Raw genomic sequence first — 17,793 nt, forward strand, 5'->3', positions numbered from 1 at the left:
TTTTGTTTTTAACACAAAGGGTTTGATTGCATTTCTTATACTACTAAATAAACAAAAATATCCCCCAAATCTGAGTAGAAACAAAACAACACATTTTAATATTAGCAACGGTTACAAAACACCAAATAGTGAAATCTTTATACAACATTAAAGTCTTCCCAAAAAATTTCCAGTCTAGTAGTAGTAGAAACAAAAGATGATTAATCTTCCCAGGACTTCACTTCACTTCTCTTCTTCAAAGGTATGCGACTTCACTTCTCATCTTCCCAGACTTCATATGCAAATCTTCTCTAATATGTATCAACTGTTCCTATTACCACAAAATTCAATTGGTCAAACAAGCATAAACAAAGTTCTTATAAATAAATAAAAATTCTATAAATAAATAAATAAAAAGTTCTTATAACAATACCATCTTGTGTAGCTTGACCAGCAAAATATTCATGCATGTCTGAGGTCCACAAATTAAAATTTCCCTGTTACATATAGTAGATATGCACCTTAATTAATACAAAAATATTAGTTATAAACACAAATAAATCATATATGACAATATTAACTACCATCCAGTCCATATTTACTTTCATTCCATTATGCCCTTCAAGAGTCTCATATTCATCCTATAACATATCAAAGAAAAACAAGATTTATTCATAAGTGACAAAATTCAATAAAAAGTTATGATTATTAAGTGCTGAAAAGAAGAATTTGTGTATCACCGATGGTATACTTACTATTTGTTGCAAGCATTCATGAGTATCCTTGTATTTATCAGAAGCATCATTCCTTGCGCGTGCTTGTTCCTATAACATAAAAAAAACACCTTCATATGTACATGTTATATATGCACCTAAAAGGTAATTCCAAAAGAAAACTGATATATTGCACCTGTCTTGGCAAGGAGCTTTCCATCCCATCATTAGATAGTCCAAGATTTGCTTGTGTTTGGGCCAAAAATTGACACACCCAGTAAAATTAGGCCTGAATAAAGCTGCAAAAAATCAAAGAAAGATGGAAGCCCAAAAACTGTAAGAGACCAAACCAAGGCTCATCGTGAGCAAACAAGGCAATAGGAAGAGGGAGTCCAGAAAAAGGAACAATCCCACGTGACATCTCTGAGATAAAGAAAAGTCAGCAATGGCGATGTCATAGAAGAAGTGATTGAAGGGTTCATGACATCAAGTTGATTCTGAAAAAACTGAAGATCAAATCCCTCTTATATATGTATATTCAGAGATTTTTCTTCTGTCTTTTCAGAGAAGGTAATTCTCCCAAGGAGATAAGCAAGTTACAATCTCGAGAGAAGGATAAGCAGGAAAGCGGGAGCTGTCCAAAAGGAATCAAACTAACCATCACGGGTAAAATATTACAAGGGGCAGTTGAAATTGGGAAAGAGATTAGGTTCCTTTTCAAGAAAATCAGGGAAGTGATTGCCTATTTGAGAGCCTATCTGCCAAAACTGAAGAAATCCTATTTTCTTTCCTTCCATTAAAGAAGAGAAAAAGGGGGGAGATATCTTTGCCGCCCAATAAATAAACACAATCACCCTACTTGAGAAGAAACAGTTTACTATAAATACAAGAAGGAGTGGACAGGATAAGAGACAACCAAAAAATCAATCAAAAACAAAAACTCAAAATGATCACTTGATCTCAAAAAACCTTCAAAACACTGAAGCAACCAAAGCTCATTGAGCCACAACACACAAACAACAACACAAAAAATCATCACCCAATCAAACAAAGATCCTACACAAAGAAAACCGTCAAAGGACAAGTTCAAAATCAACCAACAAGCCCACTTGAATTTCAAGTGAAACCAGCTCTAGATCTGAATCTCCAAAATCCAGATTTAAGAAGCAAGTCATTCAAAACGAGATTTCTCTCGTTACAAATTTGGTTCAGCAAAAAACCAAAACAGGCAGGGTTTGAGTCTCCTCCAAATATGGAAAACCTCAACAAAATTCACAGTGCAATCTCTAGCGATCGATGTCCTCAAAATACTACTTCGCCTGCAGTTGAGAAAATCGCAGCTTACGCCCACTCAAAAGCTTCACAAAAGCATGAGGTGCATCAAAGCTCTGCCAGAATCAGCCTTTGGTATCGATTTACAAGTTGAAGCTTAGCAGTCAAGGTTGTCAACGGTCCAGTCCAGCGTCTCGAAATCCGGCCGGGCATTTCCAGTCGATGTAACCTTCAATCTCGATGAAATGGAGTTCCAATCGTATCTTCATCTCTCTAGCATGAGTATTTATTGTTATAGTTTTGTAAAAGCGATTACGCTAAAAGCGATTTAAATTCCATCAACCATTCTAGCGAACAACCTCTTTATACTGAGATAAATTGTTAAAGTCCTCACGATCTGAGGCAAGAAAAGAACTTACTTGGGAGATATTCCTCACCCAAATTCACAATGTCGTTTGTTTGCAGAAATCAGTAACTTAGGGGCGCAAGTTATCCATTCCAAACTAAGTCTACTAGAATTTTTATTACTAGCGTGGCACGCTCGCACACCAAAGAAAGCTGACTTGTTGACGGTTTATGGTTCTCAAGGCGTTAGGGAACTTTGCCCTTCCATCAAAGGAGTAAACCAAAACGGGCAAACAATTTGGCACGCCCAGTGGGACTTCTCAGTATACATTTTCTCATTGAGTTCTTCACCAGTCCATGAATACTGGAAGCTCTAGCCAGAACCCACACCACGACATGGAAATAAACCAAGTGGCCCTCGGGAAGGACTGAATCGGAAGAAAGTGATGCGGCATTGATACATGGCGACAGGAGCGGGAGGTCGGGCCGGCTCGGAAGGATGAACGTCGACATAGAATCGTATTCACGACAAGAGGTCACAACACAAAGGAGCTAAGATACCTAAATAATATGGCGACCATGATGCAATGGCGGTCAACAGCAATTCAGGAAGGATCGGGAGGCGCCATGGCGAATTCCCAATCCCGATGAGGTGGTCCAAAGAACTAGACTTTCCCTATGGTCCCCACCGATTGGCATGGCCATGTCAAGAGAATCCTCTCGGTGCACGCAGTGGCGGGATACGAGCGGGAGAAATCCAGGTGGACATAGGAAATGGTTTTCTGTCCAAGAACGTCTGGCCCATGCGGCGAAGCTCTGCGCCAGACAAGTCCCGCGAGAATCAGCCATAGCCTCGGCTTGTTCCGCAGCAAGCGGCCCCACAAGATCTCCCTATGGAAATTCTACGAGCGGCCAGCAATATTACCCTACAGGCCCGGAAGGATGGACCTAATCCATTCCCTCCACCGCAAGAGGAAGGAGAGGCAGAGGGGGAAACTATCCTTATGCTAATAACGCAGCGAAACAGCAGGGGGCAAGCGGAGAAACCACCCGACTGGAAGAGCGGAGGAGCACGGGAAGAAGTTCGCCTAGACCATATAGGCGAACCACGATTTGCTCGGCGAGCAGGGGACAAAACCCTCCCGTTAATGCTCTAAATGGCGTGGGGCATTGCGAGAGGATGATCGAGAAATGATGGAGCACGAAGCCGGGGGGAAAGGCCCACCTATGGAAGCCATATCCACCTTACATCGATCGGATACCCTTGTCCCAGTTTTAAAGTACCAAACTTCACTTTATTCAACGGAGAGGATCCTCATGCTTCATCAGTTGAGCACGTGGCGATTTTCCACCCAATGCATAGCCATAGAGAATAACCCACTTATTAAAGCTAAGACTTTTTGGAAACTCTCTCTCTGGACAAGCTTTCACTTGGTACACTAACACTGCCGACAAATTCTATTCAGACTTAGGGAGCAAATGGAGAGCGTCTTCCATGACTACTATTACAGGATTCAGCCAGAAGTCACCATCAGGTGACCTTGCCGCTCTCAAACAGAGTGAAGATGAACCTGCCCAAGACTTTATAAACGAGTTCAGAAGCTCAAAATGAAGTGTCGAATCCCTATCGAAGAAAGACACTTCATCCAAATGGCTCAGTGCCTCAAAATTTCTCTGAGGAAAAGATTTGATGGGATGTTGTTTGGAGATCTGGCAGAACTGGCAGATAAAGCGTACGAGGAATTGCTCAGAGAGGAACAGCAGAAGAGAAACTCTTCCAAAGGCACGTATTACAAATCCCCTTCTTCCTCAATACATATGATTGAAGTGGAGTCAGAAGAAGATGCAGAGGAATCGGAGGAGAGAGAGGTTGCAGTTGCGGAAATGGCAAAATTAAAGCATCCCATCAGTTGTAAAACCCTTACAAAGCCTCCAAGGGATCAAAAGCCGCCACCATTCACAGGAGGGTTCGTTCCAAACAAACCCATGCAGAACAAAGTATATTCTTTCGATCTGACCAAAGTAGATGCTTTGTTTGATGAAATGTTGCTACTGAAAGCAATAGAGACGCCTCACAGAATGCCCAAACCAGAAGAACTCAAGGGCAGACAGTATTGCAGATGGCACAATTCTTGGAATCATTCTACCAATAGTTGTGTTGTTTTCAGAGATGTTATACAGGAAGGGATAACAGCAGGAAGGCTGAAGCTAGCAGAAAAACCTCCATCCGTCACCACAGATCCTTTTCCCCGCCACAAGTTAATATGGTCAACCTAAATTGGCGAGAACGAAAGAAGGACGAAATATAGAGGTTGACTCGGTGAAGCGAGAATAGTTTCAAAGGAGACTATGGAAAGACCAAAAGCAACCATTTCACCGGAATAGTGCTCTGCGGAGTGCAAGTGTGGTGGTGGAGGTAATCCTAGAAAAGCAGGATTTGCCCACTCCAAGTGTTTTTGACCGGATTGGAACCACGCCCCAAGATAAGGCCAGACAGAGAAACTACCTAGGCCTGTCCAATCCAGCAGAAGAATGACTAAGCAGCCCAAGGAAGAAAAATCAATAAGAGTGCCCAGAAGTGATAAACCTTTGGCGGCCATCATTGAAGGCATGTGGTATTCTGTCGGGAAAAGTGGCAGACCAACAATGGAGTGACAAGAACCCAAAGGAGGAGGGTTGAGAGACAAGATCGCACATTCCTCAATAACGAAAACGCAGTGTGCTTCCAAAGGCCAATCTTGCCAAAAAGGGAAAGAGCGTAAATATTTCCCAGACATGAACAAGCAATCTCTCAACCACAGGTTGAAAAAGCGAATCCTCAAAGAAACCTTCTATCCATTCTACCTCCGCCTCAGAAAATCTACTTAAAACTCCCGACCAGAGGAAAAAACCGATCTTATTCCAGGAGAAGGGCAAGGAGACTGGGTTGAGGAATATGAAGAGGAGCTGGATTATGAACCATCTAGATGACGAGAATCGCTCCTCGGAATAGAAGAACTAGGAGAATGGACGGAGGAGTATGATGGAGAACAGATGGATTATGACGGAGAATTGGATGCGGCTGAGGCCTTCGGTGCAGAATGGAGGACTTATTACGTCTGACCTAGGCATCAATATGGTGTTCATTACGCGAAAAGTTCGGCGATAAAAGGACGAAGAGCACTGACGGAGACGTATTTTCCCAAGAAAGTTTTGAATGCAGGTTGGAAGCGGAAGAAATGCCAGCAAGCAGATACCCAGATGAAGGAACAACCCACAAGTTGGCTACAGATCGCTTTGCTTCTCCAAACCAACCAAAGAAATGGCAAACCACCTCAGACCCTTGTTTATAACAGCAAACTTTGGGGGTGTTCCTATTCCCAAAACTATGGTAGATGGAGGTGCAGCCATCAACCTTCTGCCTCACAGAATGCTGAGCAAAATGGGCAGAACAGAAAAGTATTTAATTCCAACCCGCCTGACCGTCACCAATTTCGCAGGAGGCATCACCAAAACCCTTGGGATCCTAGATGTGGATGTTTTAGTAGGAAGCAAGAAGCTGAAGGTTGCATTCTTTGTGGTAGATACTACCTCTACCACTTACAATGCATTGCTTGGCAGAGACTGGATTCACCAGAGTCTATATGTTCCTTCCACTCTTCATCAACAGTTAGCTTTATGGAATGAAGAAGGTTACATGGAGATAATAGAGGCCGATCCACGGCCATTTCTACCTTCTGCCATGTGTTGTGAGGCAAGGTATTATCATGATGACCTTGGTCCTTTCACCTTCTTTGAGTCGGCCAGCGGCCGCCCCATGGTGTCACGGCCCGAAGCTCATTGAAGAAGGTCTAACCAATTCCTTGGAGGATTGGAACAGACCTTTTGTTCTAAATTTCCATAGCACTAATGTCTAGTCCCAATCAACAAGAAAAGGATCGAGCTGCAACAATCCGGTCCATTACAAAAAGATTGTTGATATACTGGGAGGAAAGAAAGTTTTTTGCAGAATCCAGCCATCAATATGGCAGAATTCACTCATGAAAGCACGGAAAGCCAGGAGGAAGAGGAACTACAGGAGGAAGTGCTAGATTTTGCACCAGCCGCCTTTGGATGACTCTCTGCGAGGTAGAAGATCCTTTGCAGGAAATAAACTTAGGAACAGGGGAGGATCCAAGGCCTACCTTTATCAGCGCACTATTGAAAGAGCCACTTAAGAATGAACTCGTTGCACTTCTACAAGAGTTCAAAGATTGTTTTGCTTGGCATTATCATGAGATGCCAGGATTAGACAGGGAATTGGTAGAACACAAGCTGCCAATCAAAGAGGGATACCTTCCGGTCAAGCAGGCGAAGAAGGATGTCCATGGACACAGAACTAAAAGTCAAAGGTCAAACCAGTAGAAGAGTAGTAGGAGAAACTGAATAAATATCACGAACTTACCAAACACCTCTCCACTTTGGGCTGGTTGGCTCCCTATATTCTTTGTCAAAGAGGATCTGAGTACAGCAGAAAAGATTAGCATCATCACTAAAAGCAGAATGGGCAACAACAGACAGAATTGAGAGATTACCTTCTATAACTTGCATGTTGATGTCTTTGATGGTCTGCACCATGAATTTGTGAGTCTCTTCGTCTTGAATGGACATTCCAATTGTCCCAGCCCTTAAAATGACTGAAGTGCGGTCTTTGGAAGCGGCGGATCACGGAATCGGCTTTCCACCAAGCATCAAACTCCGCATGACTGCGGAGTTCAATTCCCATGAAGGATAAAGGGCATCCGCACTATTGTTGATCTTATTCACCGCACACCTGGCATCTTTGTGGACCTCCAAGTCATCCGCGTCCCTCCAAGAAGACCCCGATTACGACTTGTATGACTTGAAGGGTATGGTGAGGGCAGCCAAGTTGCCTTGCACGAAGTTGGGATGGTAGACCTCCGCCCTAAATGATAATTTGGAGGCTTTCCTCCTCCATGAGGCGATCTGGGTAGGTCACACTTAGGAACTTCTTCCTAAAGTCCGATTCTGGCGATTCTTCTTCGGCTCCTTCTCAAGCAGACGATGTCGAGGTTGAAACCACGGATAGGTCCTCACCACTTGCCATGCGCACGACCTTTTGGTACAATGCACGAAGATCATCGGTACTCATCGATTGATAAACGCTGGGGACTTACGCGACAACAATGGTTGAGCGAACCTGGTCCTCGTGCGAACTATATCCGAAACCTTAACTCGGAAAATAGACCGCAGCGGTCCAATCATCGAAGGCACCAGGAGCGATGATTTAGCGGATACTCAGGTGGCGGTATGCGAGTTCTTGAATAGATGGGCGAGCTGTAGGCCCGAGTCCAACATCGCATGATTATGCGAGCTTCGCCAGATGCCTATACTCAAGCAGAAGCTGCGAGAAGAGCGATTAGGCGGAACAAACTGTTCACCAATTGTATGAATGAACGACATGTCTTCGCTGGTCCTTGTCCTTCTCAAGACCAATTTCCTAGCGATTATGGTTGATGAGGGAGAGATGGTTAATGGCTTGGCTAGTTTCTGGGTTCTTCCTCTGTGATAATCACCAGGCATCAACGAGTCTTCCATGAGGCTGGCACGTGAGGTAACGGGAATTTACCACACGCCAATTTAATGGGCATGTCATTTAAGTCTCAAACCATTCCAAAACGATTGAGACTTAAGGGGCATTGTTTGGGCCAAAATTGACACACCCGACCCGAAAAAAATTAGGCCCAGAATAAAGCTGCAAAAAATCAAAGAAAGATGGAAACCCAAAAAACCAGAAGAGACCAGCCCAAGGCTCATCAGAGCAAACAAGGCAATAGGAAGAGGGAGTCCAGAAAAAGGAACAATCCCGTGACATCTCTGGGATAAAGAAAAGTCAGCAATGGCGATGTCATAGAAGAAGTGATTGAAGGGTTCATGACATCAAGTTGATTCTGAAAAAACGAAGATCAAATCCCTCTTATATATGTATATTCAGATATTTTTCTTCTGTCTTTTCAGAGAAGGTAATTCTCCCAAGGAGATAAGCAAGTTACAATCTCGAGAGAAGGATAAGCAGGAAAGCAGGGAGCTGTCCAGAAAAGGAATCAAACTAACCATCACGGGTAAAATATCACAAGGGGCAGTTGAAATTGGGAAAGAGATTAGGTTCCTTTTCAAGAAAATCAGGGAAGTGATTGCCTATTTGAGAGCCTATCTGCCAAAACTGAAGAAATCCTATTTTCTTTCCTTCCATTAAAGAAGAGAAAAATGGGGAGATATCTTTGCCGCCCAATAAATAAACACAATCACCCTACTCCAGAGAAGAAACAGTTTACTATAAATACAAGAAGGAGTGGACAGGGTAAGAGACAACCAAAAAATCAATCAAAAACAAAAACTCAAAATGATCACTTGATCTCAAAAAACCTTCAAAACACTGAAGCAACCAAAGCTCATTGAGCCACAACACACAAACAACAACACAAAAAATCATCACCCAATCAAACAAAGATCCTACACAAAGAAAACCGTCAAAGGACAAGTTCAAAATCAACCAACAAGCCCACTTGAATTTCAAGTGAAACCAGCTCTAGATCCGAATCTCCAAAATCCAGATTTAAGAAGCAAGTTATTCAAAACGAGATTTCTCTCGTTACAAATTTGGTTCAGCAAAAAACCAAAACAGGCAGGGTTTGAGTCTCCTCCAAATATGGAAAACCTCAACAAAATTCACATGCAATCTCTAGCGCCGATGTCCTCAAAATCACTTACGCCTGCGTTGAGAAAATCTGCGATTCACGCACTCAAAAGCTTCACAAAAGCATGAGGTGCATCAAAGCTCTGCCAGAATCAGCCTTTGGTATCGATTTACAAGTTGAAGCTTAGCAGTCAAGGTTGTCAACGGTCCATCTAGCCTAAGCGTCTCGAGTCCAGCCCGGGCATTTCCAGTCCCCGAATGAACCTTCCATCTCGACAGAAATGGAGTTCCAACTGTATCTTCATCTCTCTAGCATGAGTATTTATTGTTATAGTTTTGTAAAAGGCGATCGCTAAAAACGATTTAAATTCCATCAACCATTCAGAACAACCTCTTTATACTGAGATAAATTGTTAAAGTCCTCACCAGTCTGAGGCAAGAAAAGAACTTACTTGGGAGATATTCCTCACCCAAATTCACAATCGTTTGTTTGCAGAAATCAGTAACTTGAGGCGCAAGTTATCCATTCCAAACTAAGTCTGCTAGAATTTTTATTACTAGCAGTGGCACGCTCGCACACCAAAGAAAGCTGACTTGTTGACCAGTCTATGGTTCTCAAGGCAGTGAGGAACTTTGCCCTTCCATCATAGGAGTAAACGCAAAACGGGCAAACAGCTTGTGCCTACGAAAAAAGATGAAAAGTATATTTAATAGATAGGCAATGACAATATGAGGAAGTAGATCAATATATGCCTTATGTACAGGAAAAAAATTTAGAGCATACCTTCTTTGGCTTCTTGTTATATTTTTTACCACTGGAGTTCTGATTCTTCACCCTTTTCGGGGCTCCTTTTGTATTTGAGACTCTTGGATCAAGCACATTGATATCACACAACACATTATGATTAACATTCTCTTTATCAACGCTGTGAAAATCATATGATGTGCCATTGAGAGAATGATTTATGCTTGCACATTGTTTCAAGGCTTCCTCCAATGCATGCTTTACAATATCATAACTCTCTTGAGATAATGACCCCTCTTCAATCAATTTATTGGCTTTTCGAAACAAGTCATTGAAATGCTGTTTTTTGGGGTCAACTTCTTTTGACATATGTCTACTGGTGTATCCATTCCTTGCATCTTTTGTCCATCGTTTTAATATGTAATGACTTGGAATTCTAAAAACACCAGAAGACTGCAGCACAGCCATTGCATGCCTACAAAGAAACCCACTATATTCAAACAGCCGACATACACAACAGACTTCACATTTTCTTCCATCAAAGACGACCACAAAATCTTGCTTCTTTTCAAAATCTTGAACTTTAAAAGTATTTTTCATACCTTCCTCCTTTTCTTTTATAGGATAACATGCCGATACTCCTAAAACTTGTAGTTGAAACTTCCTAAAAATTTCATGTGTGTAAATAACTGACATTTGCTTCTCAAAAGGTGATGGAGATTTTAAAGTAGGCTCTTTGTGTAATGTTTTAAAATCTGCATGGGTTGCTGCTTCTTCTCTATCTTGTAAAGCCACCTTGTATTTCTCAACAAACTCTTTCAATGTAGTCTTCTTGTTTACATATTTATCAAAGAAAGAATTAATACTTTCAGATCTCTGAGTTGTAGACATTCCGGCAAAAAATGCATCTCTCATGTAAGTGGGAACCCAAAACTTGCGGTCTTCGAACAAAGATTTAATCCACTCATCGTTATCAAGCTCAAACACTTCAACCATATTCTTCCATTTTTGCTCAAAGTCCTCTTCTGTCCATGAATTGTAGATACAATTATTAAAAACTCCCATAAAATTTCCATGCTTTCTCAAAACTTCACCAAGCTTTTGAGGGATCTTTCTCAATATATGCCATAAACAGAAACGATGACGAGCATTTGGGAAAACCTCCGCAATGGCTGCTTTCATAGCTTGATCTTGGTCAGTTAGTATAGCACTAGGAGCTTTCCCACCCATAGCTCTAATCCATGTCTTCATTAACCAAACAAATGTACAAGTAGTTTCATCCGCAAGTAGTGCACATCCAAGTAATGTAGACTGAGAATGATTTTTCACTCCAATAAAAGGAGCGAAAGGCATCTTATATTTGTTGGTGATATATGTTGTATCAAACGAAATGACATCACCAAAAAATTTGTAGTCTTCTCGGCCTTTTGCATCGACCCAAAACACATTTACCAAACGTTGTTCTTCATCCAAATCCATTGCATAAAAAAAGTTAGGATTCTCTTCTTGCATTCTCGTGAAAAGCTCAAGCATTGCCTTAGCATCCCCAGATTCTAGTGCCAAACGACGTTCCTTATCTAGATGATTTCTAATGTCTTTTTCTAAAAACCCAATTTTTTCATATCCTCCGTATTGTTTGGCCATTGCAGCAAAAATTTTACTTGGCTTCACTCCAACCGAATGCAAAGCATTAATATTATATTTGTCGGCACTGGTGATTCTTCTATTACTTGGAAAATAGTGTATATGCTCCGGATAGAGATCATGGTTGTGCTCTCTGACAAAATTACAAACAAACCATTTTCCATCATACCTTCTTTTGACTTCCAAGCTTGCTTTGCAATCTATTTTCAAGCAAGGCCGTGGGTTAATAGCAATGTTTTCAAAGGCGAAGCGTATAGGCGAGGCGTTTTTAGTAGCGCTATACGAGGCGTAAGCCTTGAAGCGTTGAGGCGTAAGTTTTTTGAACATTAATTTATTTTAATAAGAAAAATTTATGAATAATACAATAAAATTAAATTGTACAACTAATTTTTATTGAACCATAACAATCTTTTAAATATAATTAAATATTTGATAAGGGTATAAATTAGGGTTGTACTATACAATATACATACATATATATATATATATATAATATTCCATGTGTTAATATATTAATTTAGGAAAGAAAAAAAAAAGGGTAAGTAAAAAACGGCTGGAAATAGAAAAGGCAGGAATATTGGATGAAGGGAAGCAACAAGTGAGGGAAAAAAAGGGAAGCGAAGGAAAAAAAAGAGCGTGTTTTTTTTTTCAAAACACTCAAGTGAAGCGACATCGCTTCACTTTAAGTTTTTTTTTTTAACACTTCAATCGAAACGACATCGTTTCGTTAGTAAAACCTTAAAAAAAAGGTCGTCTTCTTCGCGGTATCATCTTCCTCACAGAGCCACCGAATTTGCGAAGCTGAAAATTCCTTCCATTTCAAAGTGTCCAGATCTCGCCGCCTTGCTTCCGCCTCGCTCCGCCTTGCAACGACTTGTAACGCCTCCTCACGCCTTCCTCGCGCTAAACGTAACTTGTGAAATAGCCGACCGCCTCGGCGTTTTCCGGCCGCCTCGGCGCGCCCGACGAGCGCAAGCATGCCTTTGAAAACACTGGTTAATAGCATCAGATTTTCGTTTTTTCCCATACCTCGTACAAGCAAATTTTGCCCCAATCCATTCTCCAGATGTCTTTGACCGACGACAAGATACCTTGGAGGCAGCAAATCCTTTTTGTTTGGCATACTCTGAATAAAATTCATACGCCTTGTCATCTGAATGGAATTCCATTTCACTAAAGTCTGTGTCTTCATTAATAAAGCTTGCACTCTTAAATATATTAGTGTTATCTTGACTCACACCATCAACATCTTCTTCGGGCAAATTCAAGTCAATCTCAACTCCCATGGACACCTAACAATATAGGCTTGAGATAAAATATATAGAAGCAAAAGAATAAAAAATCACCAAAATCGAATTCAATATGAAAACCTAAATATATTACAGTTTAGATTAACAAAAGAAAAGCTAAAGAAATACCCATCAACCTAAGAAAATATTTTCTGAAGATATCAATTTTCAGCACAATAATACATCAGAAATGAAAAAACCATACCTTTGACCAAGACTTGGAGGGAGAGAAGCTGAACAAGACAGAGTTGAAAATGCAGAGTGTCTTCTTCTGAAAGATAAAGCAAAGAGAAGACGTTTTAGCTTCAAGGGCAAATATGGAAATATAATTTTTGATTTTTCTATAATAAATAGCATTGTTTTATGTGTAAAGACAGTTACACGTGTCAAGCAAAGAAGGGAGAAGGTCCAAAAGAGAAGGTTAGAGAAAAGGTTGCTAGCATTCCCCTTTGACATATTGTAAAACTCTTCATCCAATCAAGATGTCAAATATACATTTGATTTTATTATTTTTAAAGGCAGGTGGGCCCGATATTTAAGAGTAAAATATTAAATAAAGTTAAGAACTATACATGGAAAAGGAGAGAAGAGAGTGGGCTCAACATTAAAATAATAATAAAAAATAAAAAGACATCTCAACATTTTGGCGTCAATTTTGACAGCAAAAGTGAAGGATGTCAATCCAACTAGAATTTGGCATCACGGTTGGAAGGCTTAAAATGTCTTTTTCTTGGGTTAAAACTTGCCACGTTGGAATTGGCATTTCAGTTGGAGATGCTATAAAGGAAAGAAAAAAGACGAGCGAGCTGCGAGACCAAAGAGACCAGGGAGAGCGATACCGTCTTCTTCGACGAGCGAGGCAGCGAGACGAGAGATAGCTCGAGCGAGACCGGCGATATGATCTTCTTCGATGAGCGAGCTCGATGCGAGACCAGCGAGACCAGAGAGCGATACCGTCTTCTTCGACGCAGCGTCGTCCTCTTCGTCTCTGTCGTTTCGATTTCTAAGTTTTCTCCCAATATCATGTGAGCTTTCTATTTCTCTTTACTTTCAATGTTAGTTTTGATTTCATTTGAGTTAGATTTGAGTACGAATGTGACTCTGAGTCTGATTCTCTATTCCCGAATTCCCTAGTTCTCTAGGTTTGATTTGATAAATAAAGGCTTTAAGCAAAACTTTGTGTCCTTAAATCAGCTAGGTTTTCTTTTGGTACTCAGGCAGAGCTTGATTTTAGGTTCAATTTTGATTTCGATTCGATTATTGCAATTTTTTATCTATCGCTTCTTGTGAATTTCAGTTTGAGTGGACATGTTACTGATATAAACAATGCATGTCTGATTAGACTGTTATATATTGTGTTGAATTTCACAATCCATTGATTTTCTGACCAATTTTGTTTGCTTTAGGCTAGTTTCATACATCTACCTGTAATGTAGTTGACCATGAATTTAAACACTTGGAAATGTGGTCCTTTGAACTGATTGTTCTTCTATCAGTCTTCTTCCAAACCCAAAGTTGGAAACCTCAGTGCTACATTATCATCCCTACTTGCCATCTGATTGAGGGTCAGGTAATTATGTTTGATTTATTCTACATTTGCGAGAATCGCATTCGCCTTGGTTCTGGGGATTTGGAGATCGTGGTGTGAAAGGTATGATATTAGCTGCAAAGTATGCGGGAGAACAATGTTCCTTATCTTGGGATTTGTTTGGGCATGCAGGACTTCGTGATTGAGTTCGCAAGATCCGTAGCGACATTCCTTTCACTAACATATTTTCTTCTAATTTTAAGATCATATATCAGCCCTAATTTAATTACTTGTTTTAGGTTTTGAGTTTAGAAAGGCGGACAGACAGAGTTCGATGAACATACACCAAATCCTATTGTAGTTTTTATGCGAGGTACAAATTTATGGTGATGCTTTCCTATTCGGTATGAAATACATATGGCTGCAACATTCTTCCCGTGATAGTTCATTCTTTTATGTCTGCATATAGGGTTCAAGAACACATATGGTAAGCACGGTGAGACTGGGATCGGAAGAACACCTTTCCGGACTCGATTGCATTACTTCAAAGTCTGTATGTTCATTATCTATTACTACGTTCAACTTGAGATATACAAGATAACACATGCAAAAATTCAAATTATAAGTTCGATTACCTTGTTGCATTTATACAAGAAAGTCGATCACGGGTGCCATGTGTTCAAACAACGCGTGCCGAAGAACCCATGGCACACGAATTGAACTTTTACCTTTATTGCATTTATCTTGTAAAACTCTTCAACTTTGTTGGCTAGTTTATTATTTTGCAGGAAGTCTCTCCTAACATCTCAACTATATGTTGTATCTGTGATGCTTATATCAAAACTAATCCTAGAAGACCGCCACTTTGGAACCTCTTCGTTTTCCACTATTAGCATCCACTTTTAACATTCGTAATCTGGTATTGCTATCAATTTCTAGGTACCATAACTTGGAGTAGGTGGATGAATGGCATTGGCATAGATATGAGGTTGGTTGTAATTTAGTTCAGGTGAAACATGATCTTTCACAAGTGCCTTTATGTGGTGGACATGGTCTGATTCCGTCATGATGCAGGTGAACCCAGGATGTTATTGGAATTCTTGAAGAAGCGGGCCTAAAATTGGTAGGGAAGGATGACAGTGGAAGACGAATGGAGGTGGGTTTTCTGCTGGTCTTATGCTCACTTGTAGTGATCATTTGTAAGAATTTACTTGGTTATAGTTGCACACAATCCTTTCTTACCATTTACTGGAAAGGATTTAATTTGAATATTTGACTTTTTACATGATTTGTGTTACTTTTCTGTTCTGCAGATTTTAGAGCTTCCATTCCATGTAGGAGTGCAATTTCATCCATAATTTACATCACGGCCTGGGAAGCCCTCAGCTCTCTTTTTAGGTACTAGTACAAACAAGTGACCTTTAGACGTCATACTCACATTTCCTGTTATTACTGGGAGACATGTATATGATGCAACATGCATCTTTGAATTACCATGTTTCTCTGCTGTATCTCTAGTGTTTGATATAGAACTTGGGCCATGCTTGTTTCGAAGTACATTACGGATTGTCTCTTTACAATTCCCATTTACATTCAGTGATGCTCGATAAAGTCATTAAGTCTCTGTACTTCATTTGACATCTGTGACATTGCAATTCTAGGTCTTATCTTGGCAGCAACAGGGCAGTTGAAACATATCTTGACCAGCATCCAAATACAAGTTGACAGCATTGAGTCGTTGTCTCAATATTCCCAGATAATTTTTTCAAGGTAGATTTGAATGTGGATGTGGATGGGGCCTAGTGTAGTAAAAGCTAATGTCTTATCTAATTTTGTTACTTTGATCAGTGCACTAGTAAAAAGATTGCTATGGCAGTTATCCTCAACTTCATAATCAATGATGCTAGCTTATAACTCTCATCTTACTACAATACAATTTTTGCAAACTGCACAATATACTAATTTCCTAATTTCCAGTTATCCTCGACTTTATCATCAATGAGTTCCTAATTTCCAGTTGCTTCGGACAAGTGACAGATAAACTTTAAGCAGCTAATTAATTAGAGATGCGCTAGCTAGCTCTTGAGTTTAATTATTCTTGCATTTAGTTAATTCCCGGTTTAGTGCATTCCAAGTAAGAACTGACATTATTCTTCGTTTGATGCAGGTCTGATGGATAAAGGGCAGAAGACAATCTACTAGTGATGAATCTTATGTTATTTGTTTTTGGGAATCACTTGACATTTAGGTTGAACTTAAACATGTAGCATTTTGTTTTTGAGACATCTTGTGAATTTGTTGGAAGAATGTTAGATATATGGATTGCTTTTGAATGCAATGAATTATTCGATGCTATTAATTTTATCTACAGCACTGTTTAAAAGAAATTAATTGTGATTTCATATTGTAATACAATAAATAAAGAACGTGGAGAGGTAAACCTAATTAGTTACCAATTTTTTGAAAAACATTAGTGACCAAGCAAGTAGGTCACTAATGTGGACACATGATCCAGTGACCAAAATGCATGTTTTGGTGACCAAATTATAGCCCTTTAGTGGCCAAATTTGTGGTCCCTAATAGTGTTTTTATTAGTGACCAGATAGGGATGGCCACTAGTTCTTTGTGTTGTAGTGACCAATAGTTTACATTGGCCACTAAATAGAATTTGTGATGAGCTTCTAGTGACCACCAATATTTGGACACTGATTGCATTCAGTGACCAAAAAGGGTAGTTACTGTGACCAAGTGGGTGGCCACTAATACCTGTTTTTCTTGTAGTGATTTCAAGGGGAATGCTAAGAATATTCTCTCTAATCTTATCTTTTGGATCTTCTCTCTTTTTTGCTCAACATGTGTCATTCTCCTAGCACTTAAAACAATGTCATTAATATATTATATAAGTTAACTTTTGCTTTCCAACTTTACCCTTATTAAATGTATTCAATTTATCCAAAAAAAATTCACAACTTTCTTACCATCTTATTAATTTTTTAAAACGTCAATTATTTTTTTAAAGAAAATGTCTGATTTTTTCAAAAAAGAGGAAATGTCCATTTTTTAAAAAAACACAAAGGATTTTTTTTTTCTATCCAAACCCTTTGTGTTATAAAAAAAACAAAATAAAAAAAAACTGGACATTTCCTCTTAAAAGCAGATATTTTCTTTTAAAAAAAATTAATTGATGTTAGAAAAAAAATTAATAAGATGGTAAGAAAGTTGTGAATTTTTTTTTGATAAATTGAATACATTTAATAAGGGTAAACTTGGAAAGCAAAAGTTAGCTTGTATAATATATTAATGACATTGTTTTAAGTGTAAGGAGAATGACACATGTCAAGCAAAAAATGGAGAAAGTTCAAAGGAGAAGGTTGCTAGCATTTTTTAAAAAAATAAATTTTGTATCATTAAATGGACTCGAACCTTGACCCTCAAATGAGGAGGGCTTACAAACAAATCACTACACCAAACTTGATTTTGTAATATTTATTCAGTTATACAATATTTATATAAACAATCAACTGTTTCTTTTTAAAAATTTCATTTCAACACTTATTCACAAATTGCAAATAAAAACAGAAACTGCAACAAAAATACAATGT

The 17,793-nt window shown here is 39.5% G+C and overlaps 2 long non-coding RNA genes and 1 pseudogene across 3 annotated transcripts; 1 reads left to right on the forward strand and 2 right to left on the reverse strand.

The window, feature by feature from the left end:
• Positions 1-183: 183 nt before the first annotated feature.
• LOC148920291 (uncharacterized) lies at positions 184-938 on the reverse strand. The gene is made up of 5 exons (XR_016124244.1): positions 889-938; positions 735-803; positions 564-620; positions 413-476; positions 184-310 (listed from the first exon to the last, which is right to left on the reverse strand). It is a non-coding gene; the product is annotated as an uncharacterized LOC148920291 (long non-coding RNA).
• Positions 939-6,728: 5,790 nt separating this feature from the next.
• Positions 6,729-12,976, reverse strand: LOC103332118 (protein FAR-RED IMPAIRED RESPONSE 1 pseudogene; annotated as a pseudogene). Its single transcript, XR_016123579.1, has 4 exons — positions 12,869-12,976; positions 12,380-12,666; positions 9,770-11,606; positions 6,729-6,788 (listed from the first exon to the last, which is right to left on the reverse strand). The product of XR_016123579.1 is annotated as a protein FAR-RED IMPAIRED RESPONSE 1 pseudogene (transcript).
• Positions 12,977-14,912: 1,936 nt separating this feature from the next.
• On the forward strand, positions 14,913-16,550 carry LOC148920292 (uncharacterized). The gene is made up of 4 exons (XR_016124245.1): positions 14,913-15,347; positions 15,505-15,589; positions 15,853-15,961; positions 16,359-16,550. It is a non-coding gene; the product is annotated as an uncharacterized LOC148920292 (long non-coding RNA).
• Positions 16,551-17,793: the final 1,243 nt, after the last annotated feature.

This window comes from Prunus mume, linkage group LG2 (genome assembly GCF_029339155.1).
Source record: "Prunus mume cultivar Tortuosa linkage group LG2, ASM2933915v1, whole genome shotgun sequence".
In the NCBI taxonomy this organism is placed as follows: Eukaryota; Viridiplantae; Streptophyta; class Magnoliopsida; order Rosales; family Rosaceae; genus Prunus; species Prunus mume.